Genomic DNA, 27952 nt, shown 5'->3' on the forward strand with positions numbered 1-27952 from the left:
ACAAGTACTTGAGCAGAAAGTCAAGTTGGAGTATGTTCCTTCTAAGGAACAAGTTGCTGATATTCTCACAAAACCACTGCCCAGGGAAAATTTTGAATATCTCAGACAAAAGCTGGGAGTAGTTGATGCTTCATCCTGCTGTTAAAGCTTGTCTGTTCTACAGAAAAGTTGGTATACGCAAGTTACGTAAGGGATATCGGCGTATATACGCGGATTTATGCGGGGTAAGTCGCGTGTATGTTGTGATGTATGCTGTACGCTTGTTGCAGAAAGTATATCCGCGTACATACGCTGGTTTATGCAGGATAAATCACGTATATGGAATTTTGAACAGCAAGGGCAATCTCTGGTTTGAAAATGTCTGAGATGGGTATGTCAGAATTCTTCAGGCACAGTTTCAGGGGGTGCAGCAGGCACAGGTTCAGGGGGAGCAGCTTAAAAGTCTCATAAAGCATTGTTGGCATTTAAATGTTTTGGTTGTTGGTTTCAGGAGAAGGAGCTCAGAAAGAAATCCTGGTTGCTGATCTAAAAGATGCTTATCAGATGCTGCTGGTGACTTTCATAAGTCTTGGTCTAGATCTGTTGTCTCTATGTCATGTATCTCTTTTGTGATATCTCTTTTATGGTGTCAAGGTCATGTAACGGCCTATGTTGGTTTCCCCACTATGCCTGGGATGAATGAGGTAATATAATTGGTTGTTTCTGATGTGTCCCCTCTTGGTAAGGAGTATGGATGTATGTATTGAGTCTTTTGGTGATAGGAAGGTCCCTTATGGTGTATAAGTCTTGGTTCTTGTTGAAGAACATCTTTTGCAGATCTGGCCTACAGTTAGGGGGAGCATGATTCAGCACAGCCAAGCAGAGGTATCAGCATATACTCAGGGGGAGCACAGCCCTTTGCCCTTGATGACAAAGGGGGAGAATGATTCTAAGGAGCTTGAGGTTGCCATCAAGTCCAAAGGGGGAGATTGTTGGCATTTTGGCACAGGTGTGGCGCTATGATTCTGGTGTTGTCCTTGATGGCAACTCTCTTTGATGACAGATCTCCGTTCAGACTACAGAATGAAGAAAAATCTCATATACGCAGGTTAATTAAGTCTAAGTTGCGTATACACGCTGGTGATCTGCATACTAAGTCGCGTATACGCAGAAGAGCTATATAAGAAGGCGCGTATACACGCAGATGCATGAACAGAAAAGGGCGTATATGTCGGGAAACTTCCTTTTGGTCCGTGGTAGTTAGTCCTCGGTACTTGAGCCTATGTCTTTTGACCAAAGTATCTCGACAGACGTGCTGATCCCTAGTTTTTAAGTTGATGGTATTGGATCTCTATGGTTTTGGCTCTTGGTATTGAGCAAGGCCTAAGGCTATATAAGGAGAAGAAGATCATTAGGCAAGGATATCTTTGAAAAGGCTTGAATATCTGAAAAAGAAAGAGATCTGGTATGCAGGTTCTGGGTTGCTTGATCTAAGCTAAGGAGAGATCACTTCGGTTGATGGAAGACTAGATCTAAGGATAGATCGGGATCTAATGATTTGAAATGCACTATTATGATATGGTTGATTATGCGTATTTCTAGATCTGCATACTGACGCAATGTTATATTCTGGGTCTAACTGATGTCTGGTACAGCTGCAAGTTGAGAGAATTTATTTTTAGATTTGTACGCAGGTTGTCTTCCGTAAAAGCGTGTATACGCGGGTTTCTCTCATTGAAGTTGCATGTATCTTTTGAAGCTTGATTTTGAGGTTGCAGTTGGATCTGACTGCTATTGCAGAGTTCTGTAGTCTGATCTGTGTTCTTGTGACTGGTGTTGACAGGGTTTCAGTGGTTCAGTGATTCAAAGATTGATGATGCTAGTATTGGTTGTTTTGTGCTTCAATGATCTGTTGTGAAAGTTGAATAAATTGTGGTCTTCAGATTGTAATGTTGTGCTTCAGGAATATCCAGTCTGAAAATGTATGAAAGGTGGTACCTGAAAGAAAGAAGATTGTAGGTCAACACCTACGTACTAGTATCTTAGCTAGTACAAGAAGCAAAGGGGGTTGGAGCTCCCTTCCAAGGAAGTTTGGAGAACGAGAGAAGGTTGTAGCCTTCTGCAGGTTGTAGGCTGCGTACTGGTATAAGGCTGCACCAGTACAAAAGATTGTAAACTGAAGTTTCATATTAAAGAAAGATAGAGACAACTTGCAGCAGGTGGTTTTCACCCACATTGGGTTTCCACCTTATATCTTGGTGTTCATGTGTGTGTTTTTTTTTTTGTGTGTGATGATTTGTTATGTTATACTGCATCTATTTTACTATCATGGTTAATAATGTCCTGATGCATTTACTGGAGATAAACTGCTGAATCATAAGTTTTCTTGTTATACGCTGGTTTCTTTAGACACAATAGCGTGTACACGCAGTTTTACTTAACTGAAGTAGCGTATATGTTTCTGAGCATTGAAAAAGTTTTACAGATCTGATAATACTGATTCACCCCCCCCTCTCAGTATTATTTCCAACAGTGTAGTAGTAACAAAATAAGAAATCACACATAAGAAACACACATGAACACCAAGATTTAAGGTGGAACCCAATGCGGGAGAGAAACCACCTACTGTTGTTGTCTCTGTCTTCTTTTAATATAAGAAAAACCTGTTTACAATCTTGTACTGGCACAGACTCATACTAGTACGTAGGCACCCACCTACAAAAGGCTACAACCTTCTCTCGTTCTCAAGCTTCTATTGGAAGGGAGCTGCAACCCCCTAGCTCTTTCACTAGCCGATATGTTTACTAGTACATAGGTGTTGACCTATAGAAGGCTCCAACCTTCACTCATTCTCCAACTACTACTGGAAGGGAGCTCCAACCCCCTGGCCCTTGTACTGGCTGATATATTTACCAATACGTAGGCGCTAACCTACAGAAGGCTATGACCTTCTCTCTTCCTCCAAGGACCACGTTTCATAAATTTTTAGACAGGATACTCCTTGTACACAACAACACAATATGAAGGCCATGTTTCATCCAATTTTCATACTGGACCCATCAGTAACATTGAAGCTCAAAATCAATCACCACTGCAATACGACCAATCACTAAAAAACCATCAACACTGAAGTAAATCAAGATCAATCAATCTGAACAATCAGATCATGTCACCAAAACATAGAACAAAACCCAGAACTTTGCATCAACAACCAGAACCAAATGCAACTTCAAACATCATATTTCATAATGTATACACTACTTCGAAGTGTCAAACCAACGTGTATACATGCCTTCACTAAGGCGAACCAACGTATAGATCTGCAAATACTAACTTAAAACTTCATAGCTATTCCAGACTTCAGTCATACCCATATCATAACATTTACAGAATAAAACATGCATTAACGTTCAGATCTAGCCCATCCATTATTAGATCATGCAATGATAAGTCATTTTATGTCTCATGATCCTGATCCAACATTGTATCAAAAGGTGCACGTGATATTTCAGATCATATCATTACCATGGACCTTACAACATAAAATATACTTCAGATAGAAGTATTCATGAAAACCATTTTTCTTTCACAATTGGCCCTTTGATCTTCTCCTCCTTATATAGTTTTTGGCCTTTCTCAATACCTCGGATCAAAACAACACTTAGAACCTGTGGTATTCTTGGACAGGAACAAATATCCGTTACTCCGCTCAATATTGTGGGCTAAAACCATGGTATTGACCCATGGTATTCTTTAATCTTAAATTTCCTTGATTTTCCAACCCATACACGCTTTTACTCTTGTGAAAGTGAGTGCATACATATACACTCCTTTTATACAAGGTGAACCAGAGTATACCTCGTAAACCATTCTCTTTTTTCAATATTTGGAGTCTAATCTGTAATCCTTTGTTGTTAACCTGTTGCACTGTGAACTGTTATCATTTATCATATATGTGAGTTTCCATCAAGGACAACACCTGTATCATAATTCCAACAATATCCCCCTTCGGACTTGATGGCAACCATATTGGTGTTTATTATGACAATTTGTAGAACTTGTTAGATATATCAAATAACAACAATATGCTCTCCCTCTTTGACATCAAGGGCAAAGGGATAACCAAGATATTCCCCCCCTTAGAGATGCACTATGTTGTCCATGCTCCCCCCTGAGCATATGCAGAGTTTGCAGAGATAGAATAACATGACTCTATAACTCAATTATGTGAGTATGACATACCTATCACCAATGACTCATACATACATCAATCACCCAACCAAGTGGGTATATACCAAATTTTCATACATGATTTAAAATTTTGCAATTATTACATCCTTCCCATGCATAGTGGGGTTACAAATTACATCATAGGTCTTTACATGACCTTTACATCAAATGATATACATGACATTGATAACAAGGACCAACAATCTAAACAAGACCATGATAGTCATCAACTACTATCATACACCATATATGATATGCACCATAAGCATCTATCAGCAACATCAAGATCAACAACCTGCAGATGTCCATCATCAAAAGAGTCATCTCAATCAAAACAACTATGTGGATCAAGCAATATAAGTATCATCATATACCAAGGTCTTCTAAAATAATGACAACATGCATTATTAGAAGTATATGCTCCCTCTAAACATGTGCCAACTATTCACTTTTATATTTGATCATTTCACTTTTCAGTAAGAATCATCAAGGCATCATCATCATCCAATTATTCATCAAGTTATTAACAACTTATGAGGGCCAAAAGTACTTCTACATATCATCAAAATACTGTAATCATCATCAATCAGAACATAAAAGATAATTGATAATTGACTGAACCATATCAGACCCCTTTTCCTGAGTCTGTCTCACTGCTTCTTCATCAAAACAACATATACGCGACTGTGCAGCTTTTAACTCACGTATATACATGACTTGTATTGATAATAACTACGTATGAGAATTGGAATACTAAAGTTTCACACTTTCATCTCCCCCTGAGTCTGTTATGTCTGTATACTGAGCTATGCCACATCTTTCTGACAACAATTCCTTCTTCTTCAATACCTTGGATTGTGATGATGTTTGCTCCTTTTGGTATGTTGGCTGAAATTTTCTCCTGCATTCCTTTGCTATATGCCCAAACTTGTTACAAGCATAAAATATTATATGTTTCATATTCCTTCTATCACAACCAATAGATTTGTGACAAAACATATTGCAAGAAAAACAATATCCCTTAAAGTACCTGGAAACTGATGATGTTTCTGTGTGACAGTTAGCACCTTGAACCATTCTACTTTTGCATCTGGCTGCAACATGTCCAAAATTATGACATATAAAACATTCAACATTATTTATCAGAGGAAAGAACCAATTTTCACTTCCATAGTTAGGATTAAATGATTTTCTTTGAAGTTTTTCTTTCCTTGGTTATTGATGGGGTTGACCTCTTATCTCCTTGTTGAGCATTTCATATTTTGCATTAAAGTTCCTTGCCTCATATTGTGAGCTAGATTCACCTTCAAAAATTTCATGAAAACCAAGACTAGTCTTTATAAGAGGAGAATGTTGAACTTTGATGATTTCATCTAATGTTTCTAATTCTTTAGCAAATCTAAGATTCAGAGTTTTTGTCTTCTCAAGTTCTTTTTCTAGAATTACTACTTCACACTCTAATTTTTCATTGTGCTTTTCCTTTTCAGTGAGTTGATGTGTCACTGTGTCTATGATTGTATCCTTTTTGGCCAAACATATTTTGATTTGAGTGATTTCTTTAAGGAAATATTCCTTTCCTAAGGTATCATTTTCATATGCCATGAGTAGTTTAATATCTTGATCACCTTCATCACTATTAGACAAGCCATCACTATTTTCATGAGTATAATAACTTCTTCTATTACCTTTTGTAGAAATATTTCCTTTGTCATGAAGGCATTTAGTAGCATAATAACCAACTCTTCCACAAGAAAAAAATTTGAAGGGAAGCTTACCTCCGAATCTTCCAGAACCCTGCTGAAGTTTCTTCACAAATTTTACCTCATCTTCTTCTGATATATATATATATATATATATATATATATATATATATATATATATATATATATATATATATATATATATATATATATATATATATATATTATAGATCTTCCTTTTCTTTTCCTTTTGCAGAAGCTTTGAAAGCGGCTTCTCTGATTTCTTATGGACCTCCTTTCCTCATTTCAAAGGCAGTTAAAATTCCATGAAGTTGAACAATAGTAATAGATTGTAGATCTTGCTTTTCTTCAATGGCAGATACTTTTGACTCAAATTTAGAAGATAGAGATCTCAAAATTTTCTCAACTATAGTAGCCTCCTTTATTTCTTCACCCAGATTTCTCATATGATTTACAATCTCATCTACTCGTAAGAAATAACTAGCAATACTTTCATCACTATGCATCTTGAGAGTTTCATACTAGATTCTGAGAGTTTGGAATTTAGCATGTTTTACCTGGGAGTATCCTCCATAGCTCTGAATGATGCTGTCCCATATTTCTTTGGCTGTGTTGAACTGCATGACTTTGACGAATTTTGATTTTGACAGACTTCCCAATAAAACATTGACAACTTTGGCCTTGATTTCATATCATTTCCTTTCTGCTGGATCCATGGGGACTGCTACTGGATATTGGTATACTCTTTCCACAGTTTCCCAAACCTCAACTCCAAGTGACTGAAGATAGGCTCTAGTTCTTGTCTTCCAATATATTAAATTATCTCTGTTGAAGATTGGTTGCCTAATAGATCCCATTCCTTCATGATTTCTCATCTTGAGAGATCTTTCTTCAAGCGATCAATCTTCTTCTAAAGGACCTCCTCCAATACCAATTGTTGGGAATAATACTGAGAAGTGGGGTGAATCAGTATTATCAAATCAATAAATTTTTCTTTTTATAATCAGATTTATATACACTACTTCAGTGAAGGGAACTCGGGTTTGCACACAACTGTTAGTACACCTAGTGAACTTATGATTCATTTAATTCATCATATGTTGATCTTTAATCAATGCATCAATACTTAATTAACCATTAAATAGTAACCATGTGTAGTAATAATAGAATAAAAAATCACACATAAGAAACACACATGAACACCAAGATTTAAGGTGGAAACCCAATGCGTGAGAAAAATCACCTGCTGTTGTTGTCTCAGTCTTCTTTTAATATAAGAAAAACATATTTAAAATCTTGTACTGGCACAGACTCATACCAATACGTAGGAACCCACCTGCAAAAGGCTACAACCTTCTCTCATTCTCCAGATTCTACTGGAAGGGAGCTACAACCCCCTAGTTCTTGTACTATCCGATATGTTTACCAGTACGTAGGCGCCAGCCTACAGAAGGATACAAACTTCTCTCTTCCTCCAGGGACCACATTTCATAAATTTTCAGACTGGATACTCCTTGTACACAATAACACAATATGAGGCCACGTTTCATCCAATTTTCATACTGGACCCATCAGTAACATTGAAGCTCAAAATCAATTACCACTACAATACGACCAATCACTAAAAACCCATCAACACTGAAGCAAATCACAATCAATCAATCTGAACAATCAGATCACTATCACCAAAACACAAAGAAGAACCCAGAACTCTGCATCAACAACCAGAACCAACTGTAACTTCAAACATCATATTTTAGAATGTATATGCTACTTCGAAGTGCTAAACCAGCATGTATACATGCCTTCACCAAGGTGCATCAACATATAGATATGAAAATACTAAGTTAAAGCTTCACATCTATTCCAGATTTTAGTCATACCTAGATCATAACATTTATAGAATAAAACATGCATTAGCATTCAGATCTAGCCCATCCATTATTAAATCATACAATGATAAGTCATTTCATGTCTCATGATCCTGATCCAACATTGTATCCAAAGGTGCACATGATATTTTAGATCATATCATTACCATGGCCCTTCCAACATAAAATATACTTCAGAGAGAAGTATTCATGAAAAAACCCATTTTCTTACACACTTGGGCCTTTGATCTTCTTGTCCTTATATAGTTTTTGGCCTTTCTCAATACCTCGGACCAAAACAACACTTAGAACCTGTAGTATTCTTGGACGAGATCAAATATCCGTTACTCCACTCAATATTGTGGGCTAATACCATGGTATTGACCCATGGTATTCTTTAATCTTAAATTTCCTTGATTTTCCAACCCATACACGCTTTTACTCTTGTGAAAGTGCATGCATACGTATGCACTCATTTTGTATAGTGAAACCGCTTGTATATGCTACTTTGACAAGGTGAACCAACATATACTTCTTAAGCCATTCTCTTTCTTCAATCTCTAGAGCCTGATCTGTAATCCTTTGTTGTTAACATGCTGCACTGTGAACTGCCATCATTCATCATATATGTGAGTTGTCATCAAGGAAAACACTTGTATCATAATGCCAACAGTGTGGAAGTCACAACAGATTTCAAATGATGACTTGAAGAAAGTGCAACTGGTTACATCATTGTAATATAGAGCACTAAGCTAGTATACTAAGTATTGTTCAGCTCATCCAAATGAAATGCTATATGAAATGATTAAAGTGATCAATAATGAATTCAATAAGCATAAGTCGCAAGCCCAATCAGTGATAGAGGTCAAAGCGATCCAACAAAAGGTAAATGAGTCTATGTGGGACTTTGATTAGAGGTTGAAATGTCTACTCCAACAAGATAATATGTAGATCAAAGATGATCAACACAAGGACTGGTACATTGCTTCACTATTACCCCATTTGATATTGCCACTATCACACCAGAATATTGAGATGCAGGTGGAGTCATTAGATTGTGATTAAATTAGAAGCCTCACCTATTCAGGATATGAATCTAGGAGTTTAGCAGATTCAGTCACAACTGGATAGCCTTCATATGGAGTTGCAGAGCCTCGAGAAGGGAAAAGAAGTCCAGAATGAGGTCCGTGTGGAAGTATGGTGTTTGAAATGTAAGGGCCAAGGTCATGATAAGTATCATTGCCCAGTGTACCAGAATTATCTAGTTGGAGGGGGTCTTGTCCCCTTGAAACAAGAGAACACTAATGGGCCAATTATGTGAGTGGTACCAAGATGTGCTATTTGTCAGATTATGGGAAAGCATACATTGGATAATTGTCATTTAATGTAGAAGTTTGTGCAAAATCCGCAACAATTGTTCTGTAATATATGTAAGTCTCTGGGTCATGATGAGTGCAATTGCCGAAGTTACAAACTAATGATGGACAAAACACCAACATATAGAGTATAGATGGAGGCTCATCCTCCGGATCAAGGCACAACTACAGTGTCGAAGGATTTTAGGGATGAGGAAGAGGACGTAGAGGAAGGGCTAGAATAAGTTGTGGCCAGATCATCTATTACAACTGTGGAGAACTAAGTCACTTTGCGCGATATTGTCAGAATCCAACACACCCTTCATGTCAATATTGTCACTAGTTTGATCATGTCATAGAATATTTCCCTGTGCTCATCACGAAGATGCAAGCAAATAATACTCGGACTGAGTAGCATACCTAGAACATCCAGATGATGAGATTTGAACTGCGCAAAGAGAGTCCTAGTGTTAACATTGTCACGCAAAGTGCCATAGCTACCGGGGAAGATAAAGGGAAGCAAGCTGAGGAAAATGTATTGGTTCGCAAGGTTGCTGATAAGGAGACTGGATTCGATGTAAATAAGGTGAAATAAGCAATTATGGAAGCAAAAAGGAGCTTCACAGATGCAAGAGCTTCTACATCATGGACTCAAAATACATACATGGGAAAGTCTGAGGGCATTGGTACTGCGCAGGAGGTATACCCTTGATTATTAGCATCCTTTTTAAAAACCTACATGAAGCTCCGAAGGGATAATAAGGTAGTAGAAGGAATGCAAGAATTGATAGATAGATACACTGGAAAGAATAAGTCCCTACCTGAGCAGCGCGTGGTACATAAGGTGGGCAAAAGTAAGAAAAGGATTGGTCATGAAATGAGTTTGATTACGCAGATTGGAGAATACGAAATGGACGAGGTAATTCTTGATTTGGGGTTTTATGCAAATGTTCTACCAAAGAAAACTTGGGAAAGAATGGGAAGATCAACACTACAATGGTCCTCGATCTAGTTGAGAATGGCGAATCAGGAAATTATTATTCCTATGGGGTGCCTACATGGAGTGACTGTGGATATTGAAGGGGCACGTGCCATAGCCGATTTTGAAGTGATTGAAATAGTGGAAGATAGTAACCCATATCCAGCGCTGCTTGAAATTAATTGGGTATTTGAAATGAACACAGTCATCAACCTTAAGAAGCGCAGTATGACATTAAAAAAGAAACAATTGAGGGTTATTATGCCATTGGATCCAGCCGAGGGTGTGCGATATATTGAACCTATCCGTGATTATGAGGATGAGGATGATATTGAGCATATCTATAAGTTGACTACATAGATTGAATATTGGATCAACCCTATGGTAGATGGGTGAATTACGTGGGAAAAGGATAGGTCTTGTAATTTAGATTCATATGAGGAGCTCGAACACTGGAAAAACAAGTTGCATGAGGTATCATTGCTGCAATGCAACAGGCTTACAAAGATACTTTGATGTATATCCACTGAGGTACAAAACCTAGCACATTATGATGGTTTAGAAGATGTCAATTTATTTTTGGATAAATTTGAAAGAGACATACCAAACGCCTGCTAGATGGTGGGGTACACACAAGAAAAAATTTGCAGATTGGAAGGAATATCAGTGGGTGATGAAGTTGCTATTTGGACATGCCAATACCTGCATTTTAGAGAAATAAACAGGAAAGGATGATCTACATGAGAAATCTGGATCGATGGAAGAGAGCATGGGAAGAAGAACAACAACCAGAATGGGTTCATATACTTTTCCACACTTTGGATATGATTCCAATGAACTGGTATCTAGAAACGGAGCTGTGACATGGAACCGTAGAATGGGATGTTCTTAAGGAAATTTTTCTACTAACGTTTAGCTTTGAATATGGATTTGAATGTATCGATGAAGCTTTACAAGAGATCAAATATGCAATATTCAGAATTCCTGAAGAACTTGTTGCATGGATACAACCATATTGGAGCATGCAGTTGTGCCATGCACTCAAATGTTATAATGTGACCACTGAGCGAGGTGAAGAAGATCCTCATAACATCAATATTCTTGAGTTAGAAGGACAATGTGAAGTCATCGGGCCTGAGGTGGAGGTTCTTGATATTTCATAGCCCTTGAATACCAAGCAAGTGAATATTGGATCGGAAGCGCAACCAAAGATTGCAAAAATATGTAACTATTGGGATGAAGATACAGTGGACAAATTCGTGAAGCTACTACAGGAGTATCAGGACTTGTTTCCCACCAAGTTCTCTAATTTGAAAGGGATTGTAGGGGATCTAGGCATCATGAAGATCACTCTAAAGCTTGATGTGAAGCCAGTGAAGTTGTGCCCTATTGATTGAATCCTAAGTACAAGGAAAAAGTGCATGTAGAATTGGATAAGATGCTTATAGCTGGGATTATTGAACCCGTTAAAGAATCAGAATAGGTTAGTCCTATGGTGATTCAAGAAAAGAAAATGCAGGGTGAAATTCAGATACGCGTAGACTTGAGGAATTTGAACGATGCTTGTGTCCATGATCCATTTCCTACACCATTCATAGATGAAGTAATGGAAAATGTTGGAGGTCAGGCAACCCATTCATTTACTGATGGGTTCTCAGGGTACCATTAGATCAAGATCGCATCGAAGGATAGAAGTAAGACTACCTTTGCTACTGAATGGGGTTGTTTCTAGTATATAGTTATGCCTTTCAAGACTTAAGAATGCCCCTACGATATTCTCCAGGGTGGTAGTCACAGCCTTCAAGGAGTTTATTCACAAGTTTTTGGAGGTATACTTCAATTATTGAACTATGTTTGGGCTAGTTAAGAGACATGTTTCCAGTATTCACCTTGTGTTGGATACGTGTCGAAGATATCAGATTTCCATTAATTTGAAGAAATGTATATTATGCGTACCATATGGGATATTGTTTGGCCATGTAGTCTGTAAGTAGGGATTGATGGTCGACCCTACCAAAACTGCTGTAATTATTAATTTGGAGCCTCTAAAGAATGTCAAAAAACTATGCGTGATGTTGGGCCACACAAGGTATTACAGGAAATTTATCAAGGTGTATGCGTAGATCATTGCGCCCATGGAAAGATTGTTGAGAAAGGATGTGACATTTTGGTGGGACGATGACTTCCAAAAGAGTTTGGATGTTTTGAAGGAGAAAATGGTCACCGCGCCCATTTTAGTGTTCCTTGACTGGAAGAAGGAGTTCCATGTACATGTAGATGCATCTTGCATAGCACTAGGAGTTGTGCTAACCCAACCTGGTAAAGGTGATATCAATCATCTAATAGAATTTTCAAGTAGAAAGTTATCGAAGGCGGAAAAGAATTATTATACCTCAGAATGTGAAGGACTCACAATGGTTTATGCGCTGCAGAAATTTAGGCACTATTTGTTGGGCACACACTTCAAGATGTACACAGACCATTCTTCTTTGAAGTACTTGGTCAAAAAGCCTGTGTTGGGGGGGGGCTCTATTGATGGTTGTTATTCTTTCATGAATATGACTTTGAGGTAATTGTGAAGCTAGGGTGCCTAAATGCTGGACCTGATCACCTTTCGCAGATTGAGAATGGTGATGAACCTACAAATTTGGAGGAGGAATTGCCTAATGCGCAACTCTTTTCTATATGCATTTCTAATGACCATTTCATAGACATAATCCAATTCTTGTCTACAGATACATCTCCTAAGGGGTATTCGACACAATAAAAGAAGGAATTGGTGGTCTAGGCTGCAAATTTCTCTGTTATCACTGGAGATTTATAATAAATGGGATCTGATGAAACATTGCGAAGGTATGTCCTGGAGTATGAACGACAAAGAATCCTCACTGAAGCACATGGAGGAGTTGTGGGAGGACATTATGTGGGAAGAGCAACTGCATAGAATATCCTACGCACATGACTATGGCGGCCAACTGTGCATACAGATTCCAAGGTTTATTGCAGGGCATGTGATATTTGTCAACGAAAGGGGAGACCATCATGAAGAGATGAATTGCCTCTAAATCCACAAGTTTCGTTGCAGGTGTTTGATAAGTGGAAAATAGACTTTGTAGGACCAATTCAACCACTAAGAAATAATATTGGACCCAGATACATCATTATAGCGACTGTATATAACAAGTTGGGCAGGGTGCAACCTATAAAGGATTGTAGCACAGCTACAGCTGAAAAGTTCATCTTCGAGTATATTTTGTCTCAGTTTGGCTGCTCGAAGATCTTGATGAGCGATAGAGATTTGCACTTCCTAAATGAAACAATTTCTGCTTTTCTCAAATAATTCCATATGTATCACCAAAAGATTAAGCTATACCACCCTCAAGCGAATGACACTATAAAAGCATTTAACAAAATTTTGGAGAATTCCTTAACAAATATTTGCAATGCAAAGCAAAATGACTGGGATGTGTACATACCCGTTGTTCTATGGGCATATAGAACTACCTGCAAGAAGTTGACTAGACAAACATCATTCATATTGGTTTATGGGCAAGAAGCGGTAATGCTGATGGAATACATAGTGCCCAGTTTGTGGATTGTTGCGGTTACTGACATGGTCAATTGGGATACCATGGAAGAATACCTCGCGCAGCTCATTGAGTTGGAGGAAGATCACTTCTTGGTGGTTTTTCATCAGCAAGTACAAAAGGATCACGAAAAGGCATGGCATGATCGCCATATCAAACATCGCACCTTTAAGAATGATGATTTGGTACTACTGCATGATAGTAAGTTCACAAAGTTTCCGGGGAAGTTCCAAATGCATTGGTTGGGGCCGTATATTATTAAGGAGATTATGGATGGAGGTGCAGTTCAGCTCGCAAAGCTGAACGGGGAATTATTTTTGGGATATTCAATGGGAGTTGATTATAGTTGTACAAGGGTGATACTTCCCCTACACAATGACTATATGGATGCGGGATAACCTTAGTGCTCCAGGTAGTTGCAAGGGAACACGAGACTATAAACTACATTTTGGAAAGAAAGGTTGGACAAAGGGATGGGGTTGTGCGACATATCATGGCAAGGAACAGAGGAGAGCTATGACAAAGGAGTTGTGCTAGGATGGTGGGTCCCACGTAACCGAGCCAAAAAGTGACCATTGGAAGTGTTGTAGCTAATTGGGTGGTGATTTTTCATTAAAAAGAGCGGCAGGGAGCATTTAAGATGCATATCTTTGGAAATCTTCCGCAAAAATTGCATTAATGATAGGGAATTGGAGGGAACAGACAGATTTGAATTCAAATTGAGCTATAAATATGGCATCCTACTCCACATTCAAACACTTTTCTTCTTGAGAATTTTCCTTAAGTTGTTGCGCTTTCAATTTTGTCCAGAAGAGTGTTGTATGTTTGATATAGATTGGGAGAGCATTCTTTCACAACTGGAATTTTCAAACTTACCTGATTGGCACCACGAGATAATCCTCAAGAGAATGATGATAATGAAACCTAAGATAGAGCCAAACTAAAATGTACCTACAAGATTTCCTACTACTGCGCCTAGGCTGCTAAGGCCTAAGCCATTTGCTTCTAAGATGGGAGATAAGAAGAAGAAGAAGCCTCAACAAGCACTGGTGCGAAAATCACCTTGGAAAAACCCCATCGAAATATGCTAGAAGGGAAAGATGGATGGGTCCAAACAACCGATAGAACCCATGGACCTAGATGAGGAAGAACTGCATGGAGGAGTATAGGAAATTGACACAGAAGAGGTTGAGCCGATAACTCAGCTACCACCATATATCCCACCTAGAAAATCCACAGCTTAAGTGCGCAAAGACCTAAATTCCACAAATTTTATGGTCTCTACACCTTTTCTACTAGAGAACGTGTTCTTTGAAGGCTAGTTGCTAGCCCGTATACCAAACTTGAAAATGGAAGATTGGGACCTAGGGGACCATGAGAGGTTTCCATGGTTGACACTGAGTAACTACCTAAATAATTTCTACTATGAAGAGGTGGACATCACATGACTTGAGCCGATGAAATGGGTGGCTAGAGTTGGGGGCGCAGGGCTCCTAAATATGTTGTCGGTGCCGCACTTCAGTCGCACCACCATTAATATAGTTTGTGTGCACCAATTGTTGACATTGGTGGATGATGCACAGGGAAAATTTTAAGAACCCCCCTAAATTTATATGTATAATAAATGGGCGAATCTCCATGGTATATAGGAAAAATGGAAGGCGATTTTATCAATAATATAATATGTATATATAATTTTTTGGCGAATCTCTCACCAGGCATGGAAAATATTTTTCTCAATTATAAAATCTTGTAATATCTTGGCGAGTCTTTCACTAAATAATAAAACTTTGTAAAGTCCTAGTGAATCTTAGCATTGTGAACTATTAGAGAATTTTTTGAAAAAGTATAAAACCATATATGACAAGAGCCAGATGGTGGCAATATCACTGTTTTTGTTCACATTTCCACAACATGGAACTTGTTTATAAAATTATAAAAAAGCCAACCAAGTCCCTTATAATATGCAGGTAAGCTTATAACAGAGTTTGATACCTCTACTATGCTTATCTTCATTCAAGTGTCATAGCTGCTATACTTAACACTGTGAATCATAACTCTCTCAGAACTCAACTCTATAGTGTAATTAAAACCTTTGGAAATTGAATCTGGCAACTCTATAAAAAGGATTAGTGAAATAGAAGATTTTGTGAATGAGCCCACTAACTATCACTACTAAACAATCAATCTAGACTATGAAGTCTTCCATCTTGATCACAATAGTGCTCAGGATCAAGGGAGTGCGACCAATTGGCCTGACATAATGGCCATCATAGCTTCCAATAATCAACAACCACCTTGCAATGAAATCCTAGCTCATGTCTCATGAATTTTATTCGTCAATCTTAACTGATATAAATCTTATAAAGATAATATTATAATCCTCTCCACATTCATTGTTAATACAAGGGTAAAGGAAATTTTCTAGCTGAAGGCACTAGCCAATACCAACTTTGGTATTTGTGACCCCTTTGTGGGGATGCGCCTACCTTGCCCCATTGGGTTTCTGCCTTGTAACATAGTTCAAGGATCACAAGACTTTCCAATATTCCTACTCCATTAGACACACTTTATATGCTATACATAATGAATGGAAAAGAAGCATTATAGAACACACAGTTTCACATGAGGAAGAAAAATCTTAGCCAGTCAATATCAAAATCTTAACCACTTATTAAAAAAGAATAACAAGTAGTGTAATGAATTGTTCTGAGTTATTTATTTACAAGTTGTAAAGAATGTAGTGGAATGGAAAATATTACTTAGGCAACCCTTGAATATTTTCTACTAATATGTTTGTGCATGTACATATGAAATTAAGAGCATTGTTGAATACAAAGTTTCCTTTTCTCTTGCCTCCATTTTGACAAATATGTGTGAAATCAGTGTCACTTTGAATCTCCTTTCCTGTGTGGATGTTTTGACAAATCAATTTGAAATCAAAGTCACTTTGAATTTCCTTTCCTGCGAGGGATCACATCCACAGTTGATTAGTAAAAGATAATCTACTATATATTATGTCCAAGAAACTGACTGCAATCTACAGTGGAAACGAGACCTCAATTCTTATTCTAAATTTGAATATCTCAAGACAACATAAGAGATAAAAATGCATATGGCCTTAGTAGCTAGAAAAAAATCACTCCATCATTAAAATACCACCTAGATTTCGGCACTTAATCTACATAATGGCACTAGTTGCAGTGCTTATTTGCATTAACACCATGGAAAAGCAACAAAAATGTTTCAAAGCACACTAACTGGACAAGTTGTAACGTTCCCAGAATATTTAATGATAGCATCTGAACCTCGTAGCTATGGTGGGGAAACTAGGGAACCCAAATCTTGGAAGATATCTCATACCCAATCTGAGAAAAAAATCAAAAGGGAAAAAATCAAAATCTATAAATCAAGCAATGAATTATTTACAAATCAAATACAATTCCTTTAACTAATAGTTAAATTGTGGTGATATATTTAAATATTTAGTAAGAGGGGAACTTCAAACCATGGAATATTACCTTTGTCATTACTGTCACCCCTCAGTGACTGAGATTATAAATCAATACTTATGGAAAGATTGTAAGAAATTCTATGAAATAGTAAAGCATAACCTCTATTTTCAAGCAACAAAATCAAGACATTGTTACATAAAGAGCCATAATTGATACATAATCAATGAATCAAGTCCTTGTATGGCACAGGCTTGTTTCACAACCTCCATTTTCTAAATAACAAATCAAGACATTGTATGTGGTTATTGCCATAAGGAAACTGCGTTCTAATTTGGAAGAGGATCTTATCAAAAGACATGGATTTATTCAAAGCTACAAAGCCTAATGGGTTACTGAAAAATAAGTTGGAATATGGGATCATGATACTTAAATTGAAAAAATATTCTTTCCTTTTAGAAACATTACAGTTATACAATGCTTTTTGAAAGCATTAGAATTTGAAATTAGGCCTTTCTATCAAGACAAATTTTCATTAACAGAACGTACTTTCCTACCTGAAACATTGTAGATATCCAAGAAAAACTTGAAAAGCATAAGAGAACTTAGCATAATGTACTTTCTTTCCTTAACATTCTTAAAGAGTTGAGGTTCCCCAAGACATTAGGTAACTTTCGAAGGAAATGACAGTTAGTAATAGTCCAATTCACAACTGAAGGTGTGTCACAAATACGAGGGGGGCATCTACTCCAAATCACAAAAGTGCTCCAGGTTAAAATCTAGCATTATTGGAATCTTAATGCTCGACTAGGTGTTATTGAGCCCAGACATTTTTCAAATCTTCACTAAAAGCTTAAAGATAGCTTCTCTAAGTTCTACATGACTTTACTATGCTCTTGAAGTGGGGGTACATGCAACCTCTCCATGTGAATAGTCTTAAACTAAGTGAAGATAAGGCTGATAGATCATTGAGTGTGGATCTCTTTAACCCATAATTGAATACTATGTCTCTCTTGAACCCATAATTGAATACTATTAGGACTTTCAAATTTTTCATGGAACTCAAAAATGTTGGAAGAAAGTATTTTCTTCCAGAGAAGAGTAAAACTAAAGCCTCTGCTTGAGGACAATTGATGTCACACCACTAATACTTCTCCATGGAATTTGTATAAGTAAACCACAAATGCAGAATTCCATTAGAATATTGTGTTTATTGAATACACAAATGAAATCATTACATTTCTTTAAAATATATTTTGAAATCAAAATTACCAAAATTACATATCGATAATCTAGTGGGTGTAGGATAAAATTCACCCGTGCCATTCACAGAAATCATGAGAAAAAACCTAATACTATATATAAAACCAAGAAAAATTAAAATTCATCACTTCTAGGGACCTCGTAACCACCCTTCCAATACACAAGTATGTTCCTGTTTGCAGTTAGAAAAATTACCCAAATTACAATCTGTTTACTCCAGCCTATGTTGGAAAGTTATAGAAGGATGACTAGTGCAATCAATCCATTCCTTTTAGCCCTGGATTTGTTTTAGGTTAAAACAGAAGTATACATATATATTGTCTAATGTCCCTAAGATGTTTTTACAATATATTTTCCTAAGTCTATTTAATATCTTCATTATCATAAAAATCAATCTATATCCATCTTAACTCCACATCTACCACTATTAGTGGGATGAAATCTATTTATCCCTCTGAGCACTTGGTAGACCCAGAATTAAGATGGATCTAAGATGATAGAATTTCCCCTTTAAATAGTCTATGCTCACATGAATACCATGGTATTACCATGGGTCAATACCATGGGTTATCATAAACCTGAGAGCTTAAAAATTACTATTACTAATTTATAAAAATTAATAAAATTAATAGTTGATTTTTATTTTATTTTTTATTTTAACCAAGCTAAAATGTTTAACATACATTGAATTACAACATCCATTTTTACTCTTGATCCACCAAGCTCCGAGAGGGATCAAATATTTTTTCACTCTATGCTAGTTTGCATATCACGATATCTGGGGGCTTAGTTGATCCAGAGTAAAGATGGATCTATGCTGGTTTAATTCCCCCATTTGATAGGCTACATTCCAAGTGAATACCATGGTTCAATACCATGTGCCATTTTTATTTTTATTAATACTAATAGTAGGGTTAATAATGTTTTTTTGCATGGTATTAATAATAATCTAGCCCATGGTATTTGTGCCATAGTATTTTGCCCATAGGTTTCACCTAAATATAACGCATTTTTTGATTGTTCGTAAATATAAGGTGACTTATGGAGTAAACATAAAAAAATGTTTTATTTGTTTACCATACCTCTCGTTTATTTATATTTTTATTAATTTACCATACCTCTTTTACAAATATGGTATTTGGCCCATAAGATTCACTTAAATAAAACCTCTTTTTTGAGCCTTCATAAATAGAATGAGGGTTATGGACTAAATATAAAAAGAGGTTTTATTTATTTACCATACCTCCACTTTACTTATATTTTTATTTGTTTACACCCTTGCATGTATAAGGTGACTTATGGAGTAAATATAAAAAATGTTTTATTTATTTACCATACCTCTCATTTATTTATATTTTTATTAATTTACCATACCTCTTTTATAAATATGGTATTTGGCCCATGGGATTCACTTAAATAAAACTTATTCTTGAAAATTAGGGTGAATGGAAGGTTAAATAAAACCTATTCTTGAAAATTAGGGTGAATGGAAGGTTGTAACTCCTAATTTCAAGGGCTAAATTTACCTTTTTTACCCTCTCCTTTAAAATAAGGTGGGCTACTTGAGGTGATTTGTAAAAATGTACTATGATACAAAATATTCGCCCACTAAAAATTTAAAACCCCTTAATTTCACCAAAGGGCAAACATTGGCCCCTAAAATTTTCCATGATGATGCATGCCTCTGGCCCCTAAAATTTTCCATGATGATGCATGCTTATGCTTGGGAGGGCCCATCCCGATCAATGACATGTTGATCCACATAATAACATTTCTATCATACCAAGGAGTGGACCTTGTGGAGGCTTTCATAGGAAAGTCGTAGGAGAAGAAGTTAGCAGACCAAATGAAGAGTGATTTTGATCTGGTCAAGAAGTTTCACATGTATTCCATTTAGTCCATATCAGATGGCGCAGTGTAGTTTTCTGCATAGATCTTGGCTACTAAGATCATGAGGAAGTGTTGTGCCAATGAAGTGTTAGTGCTAGTCTTCTCTTTAGTTGCGTAGTGCGCCAAAGGAGTCCAGTATAACTGGGCTCAATATTTATGTCATGAATTTCTGGAGGACTGCAGAGATACCCAGGATGATGACAAACCATTCCACTACGCATGGTTGTTATTATTGATTGAGTTGGCTGCTTGGAGGACACCCACAGAAAGCCAATTCCCTCAGCAAGTCTCAGACCTACCTAAGGCCTCGAGGTTTGCTTCCCTATGGGCCATCAAAGACCTCGAACAAGTGATGGAGACGAAAATATTTTGGGTCCTATTTGAGTCAGAGCTAAGGATGGTGATTAACCAGTGGATAGGGTTATCACCAAGTTTGCACGAGCAGCGCACCAATGTCGTAGACTTCAAGGCAAATTTCCATAATCTACACATTCGCACAAAGAAAGATGCTAAGGGAATATGGTATAAGTTTCCATATTTAGTCGTCAAAGATGATATTATAGGGATTGTCAGTAAGTGGCCAAGTGACTGGATGACCCCTTCGGATGTCGGCACAAGAACGAGTAAGGCTATTGAAGGTTAAGCAGCATAGGCAACAACAACGATAGTAGCAAAAAAAAATAAGGAAGCACAAAAGGCTTCCGCTAAATAAAAAGTTTCGACAAGAGAAAAGGTCGCACAACAGAAAGAAGTTGTTGCAAAGGAGAAAGAAGTGCATACCAAGGAAAAAGAAGCATCAAAGGAAAATACTACGTTGTAAGCCACCATTGACCTTGGCGAGTTAGACACCAAGCACACGGACATGGAGGAAGAGATAGAGGGAGAAGAGGAAGGGGGTGTAGGCTTGGAGTCTCCCTTCATCGTCAAGAAGAAGTAGAAAAGGAGTTCAACATGGCTGCCCAAGAAGAAAAAATAAAATAAATTAGTGAGCACGACACCTTTGGTCCTCACAGAGGGGGACCCAAATGAAATTGGGGATTTGGTCCACAATGCAACAATGGATCTCTGGGGCACTTTGAAGAGTAGTAACTACAAACACTAGGTAAGGTACAACAAGGCCTGCGGGAATTGCAAGTCCAAACAGGTCTCATTCAAGCAAGAGTGGGTGTTATAGACATTTTTGGGCACTGCAACCCCAAGCATAAAATGTCCATAAACCAAGGGCTCCTAAGTCCCTAAAAATTTTGTTCCAACCCCTAAAGGAACAAGGTCAACTAATTACAGCTTCTCCCAGAAGTTCTCCATGAAAAACTACTCAGAACTGGTCAAAACAGGATCATTTCACCTGATCCATAGGAAAAGTGCATTGCATCTCACCTAAGTACACTCAGTGGGTGCATTGCATTTCAAAAATCCCTTCTATGGGGTGAGATGGGTGAGAAGAGACAAATGGAAGTGTCAATCCGTGAGGTGGAGAAGCATGGAATCTTCGAGAAACTTCTCCTGTGACACTTGCTTCTCTGAATTCGACCAAGGATGAGTAAGAGATCATCAATCTCCAAGTGGAAGCAAGAACTATCAGAGGGAAGACACTAATCAAATCACAAGCTAACTCATCTCCCTTACAGATATCTATATATGGATCCCTCATCCCAGAGATCCGGAGGCTGGAATTTTGCATCTTGTAAGGAATTGGTCTTGGTTTCTTGAGGCAACATCATAATGTTGGGTGATCTAAGCTTTGCATGAGGTGAAGAAGGGCTCACTTGCTGAGAGGATGACGCTGGGTCAGAACAACTGGTTGTAACTCTCTTGGCTCTTTCTTGATTATCAATAAAGCTATTCAATTTTTCCTCCATACTCTTGTGCCATTTATGTTTTATGCATTTGTATGGTCAATTTACATCTGATCCTAGATTGTTTATGATAGTAGATCCATGTTCTTGTATAGTGTTATGCTGCTTTGATTCTACAGGTACTCTGTGAAGCTGGGTATACCAGAAAACAAGTAGCAAAGGACTATCAGAAGAGAGAGGAATCGAGCAAGGAGCCAAGCACAAGACAAAGGTTGGTCTCCTTTATTGTTCTCTCATCTATCTTTCATAAAGGAAAAGGAAAGTAGTTTTAGTTTGTTTGTTTCTGAGGTAGCTATCACGCCTTAGTGGGATTAGCAGTTCTACATAGACACTTTTCCCTGTAACAAAATGGCGACTCCGCTGGGGAGCGACTAGGTTGTTTGTCTATCTGCATTTGTTTACTTTATAAACTTACAGACGGAGCCTGAAGTTGAGCCAGGTAGCTTTCGAACTGCATTTTCTATGCAAATGCAAAGTAGATAAATGCCGCTTCAGTCAATCTCCGGGTTTTGTTTATGAATTAAACAACTGATTTACAAACTCTCTAATTGCCCTTGTGGTAGCTCTAGTAACCTCCTTAGATCTACCCCTGTTGTTGATTTACTGATTACCACTTGCTCGGCCAAAATCCCTGAATTGAACTGCAAACTGTGACTCGGAACCCAAGCAAAGTCTCGTTTCTGGCCCAGCGCACTCTCTGTTCTATGAATCTCAAATTCAGCGCACTTCTCGAGTGTAGTAGGTGCGCTGCATTTCAGATTCACTGTGTTACAGGTGCGCTGATCAGACTAAGCATTGTTCCTGAATTTTGGTTTCTGTGTTCACTCTTTTCAGATCTATTCAAGAATTCTGCTGCCTGTAGTCAGTACACCTCTGTTTGAAACCCCTTTCCTTGCTGTTATTCCACCTCCATTGTGCAAAGAACTGTGAATGTTTTTGTGTATTTGTTGAGTCATTTTCAGTTCTCCTTTGCAAAAAAGTAACGTAATTGTACTGTCGTTTCTTGATTTGAAAGTGTCGCAAGTGTCATTTTCAGTCATAGAAGAGAGTCTGATTACTCTTGATAGTTGATTACCCTATTACTATTGTATTTGATCTGAATTAGTAGTTTTTCTAGTGTCGAAAGCAAGTTTTCATTTCCAAATCGTAAACTGTTGTAATTATCTTCATTTTTTATTTTGAAAAGAAACTTGTTAGTAATTGTCACTTTGAAAATAATTCAGATTTACGCATTAGATTTCTTTTATCATTCACATATTAAGAAGGCTGAAAACAAATACATGCATGTGCATTTGCATTTAGACTGTTTGATTGGTTTGATTTAGGACAGTGCATATAGTGTGTGCTATTTGCTCTTTGTTGAAAGAATACTATCTCTCTTTCCTTAGTAGCTAGGATTTTCATTGCACAAAGAAGATAAAAAGACTGTTTATCATCTTAGATTGCATTTTAGGAATTGTAAATCTACATCACGCGGTGAACCTGAAAGGAAAATTTCTTAAGCAAGATCAACTATAAAATAAATTTAATGAATCTAACAACGCTTTGGAACCTAACGCACAACATCTAGAAGTCTAGGCTAGAGACGTATTCTGGCGTCGTAAAGCCTGGTAACTGTTGTTCTCACTGTTGGTTGGGTGATTCCTCCACTTTGAGATGATAAGTGCCAGTACGGACTTGTGCTCCCACGTACCGTCGAGTATATTTTGGGAGACCACAATAGGCTTAATCCTTTATCCATAGGAAGCCGTGTCTGCCGCCCTATCGATCGCAATGCAGTGAACACAACATTCGGGAAGATTGACTGCCATACCGTAAAAAGTATTCTGCAGTTTTGCGATTGATTTGGTAATCCCTCTACCTAGATTTCCAGATCAGTCCCTTTCGTTCCTTTTCAGACTCCTTAACGGAAAAGGTCCATTTGAGCACTTGTCACTTCAGGCTCATTAAAAATCGAAGGCGACTAGAGTCATCTTTTGTTTTTTCTCGACTCTTTAAAATTGAAAAAACAAGTTGTGTCAAAGCATCTAAAATTTATTTTAAACGGAATAATCACTACCTTTCCTACGTTGGTCTTAGGTTGAGAGAATGGATTCCACCAACCAAGGAGTTCCCCTTGGAGGAAATCCTAGTCCCTTCTCCTCTTGGGGAGATGTTGGTGCACCCCACATGGCCACATTGTCACTTCCAGGATTAACGATTGGTTTTCCCGTATGGCTTTTCTCAACCTCCGTCGTTCAGAACACCGCAATTCTTGAACAATTGAGTCAGCAACTAGACAATTCCAGAGTTACCTCCCAACCCTCTACTTCATCCAATTCTTCCTCTCCTCCTTCCTCTTCACTTGATGAGGCTGGTAAAGCCAAAAATCAAGTACCTGAGAAGAAGAAGGAAAAGAAGAAGAAAGAGAAGAAGAAGAAGGAGCCAAAGGCGAAAAGGGGCAACCAAGCGTCGTCTAGCAAAAATCCGCACACTGCACCGACCAGGCCTAAATCACCATGTGTCATTTGCAAAGGAGACCATTATCATAGAGATTGTCCCTGCATCCCTCGGATCTTAAGGGACTGGTCTCCTCGTTTGCACAACCCAGTGTCGTCAACCTCTGATGATCATGTTGAAAGCACACCATCGACTAGTGAAAGTGAAGTCCTTGGACAAAAAGGAAAGTGAAAATTTCCTTGTAAACTGTGTGAAGGCAATCACGCCATCCACCGTTGTCCCTTCTTAGACGAGGCTAAAAGAGTTTTGGACGATCGTCCAGTTTCACCGTTACGACTTCCTCCTGGATATAAAAAACTCTTGTCGAGTCCGTCACTAGTTGAAAATCCGGCTGACCCGCCCAGGTGGTCGGCCGAAGCGTCTATCATTGAAGATAAACCTTCTGAACCCATACCAGACGAAGGTCAAAAGGTCGAGGCAGAAGTTGACCCAGTCTTGCCTTCATAGGTTCCATCTTCAGATGATACAGTCACCGAAGAGAACAAGGATGACACCATCCAAATTCTTTTTGTAAGCACAGACTCTGATGAACATGGGGGCAATTTACCCATTCCTTTACCGCAGGAAGGAAGTTCATCAGAATCATACCCGGCCGTCTATTGTCCCACCTCCAAGCAACCTAGTTGTTTCCTTCGATTGAAATCAACTAGGCAAACCCCGTTTACCGGCTGGTATACCACTTCGAATTATTGCTCAAGTATATAGAATGGTTATGGCCGATACCATCATAGATGAAGGGGCTTCTATGAGTATCCTTTCCTCGACTACTTGGAAAGCGCTTGGTTCGTCATCGCTTTTTCCTGAAATGAGAAATCTAACAGGCTTTGACAAAGGAACCAGTCGACCATTAGGGATCCTTCCTAATGTGCCCATAACATTGAGAGGGAGAACCGTTCACATGAATTTAATGGTAGTCCAAGGACCCCTGGATTATAATCTACTCCTTGGACGAGACTATATTTATTGCATGGGAGCCATTGTCTCATCACTCTTTAGAGTAATGTGTTTTCCGCACGAAGGAAGAGTGGTCAAGCTCGTAGACCAGCTTTCATTCCTCGGTTCATGCATAGCAAATAGTCATATACCATCCCTAAATGGTATTTTCACGCAAGGAATGTCTCATCAATCCCTAGTCTGTCCACCTGATGAGCACGAGTGATTTGGGGGACATGACTGAAACCCAGGGGGCATGCACCCTGGTCTGCTTTGGCAGGAAAACTTCAAGTATAGGATAGGTTTCCGCGAGGGATATATGACTAGTCTGACACTCCCATCCGTGATTGGAAAAGGGGGTTGGACTGGAATAAGATTCCCTTGTCAAAGTTATGTGAGTGGAGGCGTCTGCGCCACTCGCCTTTGTCCATTTCGGTAGGCATCGCTGAAGAAGTGTTTTGTTTGCGGTGCAGATAAAACAATCTTTGGTAACCTGAAAGAGGTAAACCTTTCCTAATAAAACGAATGTCTTGTTGGTAGAATAAAAGGTGACCTTGAAACTCTATTTTATACCTGGGGGCATGCAAACCTTTTGGCGTGCAAGCGAAGAGCGACCATTTATTTTTTAAATTTGTAGGTCCTCTAACCCTTTAAACTCGTACGATCAGTCGTTTCCTAACTTTCATAAAGAAAGGATGTGGGGCAAAACTTTAAAAATTGCCGTTTTCATATGTGAGACATTCTTATTATATGACTAGATTAATTGAGTAGTTTTAACGCGGACTTCATGCTCGTTAAAAAATAAACATAAGAAATGAGAAAATGTTTCCCCCAGCGTTTAAGCTCAATAAAAAATGAACCAATTCCCAGTAAATAACCATCGTGAATGTAGTACTTCAGCCTTTAAAGCCTTGGTCGTGTTCTCATCATCACCTCCACTCTGTATTGGCCGATCATTCACCTCCATTTGATTGTTTACCCCTTTTGAGGAACAGCTGCGAAGAGTGATCCCATTAGCCATCCTTGTAACACTGCCATGATTGGAAAATTCCAAACCTTACCTGGAATCAGCTGCTACCCAATTTTATCACTCATTCCTCAAATATGAGTCTCCTTTAAGCTCTTTTCAACTAACTCGTAAAATATGAAAAGATTGCCGAGCCATTGGCCTCTCCAGCTCGTTAAAGGGACCGGAAGTGCTATCCCTCCTTTAGATTTTAATCTTTTTGGACCTAAGGGATTATTACACAAAAATATCGAGCGCTTGTTTTATTCAGCTCGTTAAAAGTATTGAAAATTCATCCCTTCTGTATTGTTTTATACTTTTTCAGACTTAAGGGATTAGATGAAGAAAAAGGATTTTGGAGTTTCCTTTACGTCCCTTTTCAGACTCTCTAAAATTGAAAAGGACCAAGTTATCTTTGTCGTTAAACTTGTTAAAACCTAATAGCAACAAACTTGTCCATAGCAGACAAGAACGAGTTTCACTATCGCTAGGCTCGTTAAAACATAGCGATGGCTTTGCTCGAAGGGGAAATTATAGAACAAGTATATGTTATCCTCCTCAAGCTTGACAAAAATAAAGAGATACTGGTTAGCAATGACTGGGGAAAAATTGGGAAGAAAACTTGAAGAAACTTTGTTGGTAGCAAGTCGCTCTTGAACATGACACTTTCACTCCGCATCCAAGTTGGGTTGGGTTGTTTCATTCACTGGCCACATCACCATGGTCACATCACACCATCCACATTTGGGGTTAATGCTACCAATCCATCATGTCAGTGTCGCCGATATGTTCAAGAGAAGTCACTCAGAGAATTCACCTGTGTCTCACCCGTTGCAATACATTTACACTCCATTCTTTCATGACCACCACCCTGAACCTTATATCACCATATCGTTTTCACCTCCATTAAAATCATTTGCTCCGTTCTGTGTCATTGATGTGGGATTCATTAAGGCCCTCCTATGATGGATCGCTTCTTTTCGACATCAGCTCATTATCCAAGAAGTCGATCTAGGGAAACCCCTTTCAGTACTTTGAAGCTTACATGCCTCAATGGCAAGTTTCTCACTTCCGGTGACAGGTTTACATCAATGGCCTTCGACCGAAAGATTTTGCGTGGTGTTCAACGCCAAGTCCCTTATTCACACCACGTGAATTGTACTGTAGTACCCTGAGGATCATTATCATTATCGGTGATTCCTCTCGCACCTGTTAACAACTTACATCATTGGCTGGTAATCAGGCGATGTCTTTCCATGTTCGACTCCAGAACATCTCTCACATGGATCGACTTGTACTTTGAGTGAAGATCGAGTGAGATTGAAGACCCC

This window comes from Pinus tabuliformis, chromosome 4_1, assembly GCF_031772625.1.
Source record: "Pinus tabuliformis cultivar Carrire ecotype Pingquan chromosome 4_1, CPIR1, whole genome shotgun sequence".
NCBI lineage: Eukaryota > Viridiplantae > Streptophyta > Pinopsida > Pinales > Pinaceae > Pinus > Pinus tabuliformis.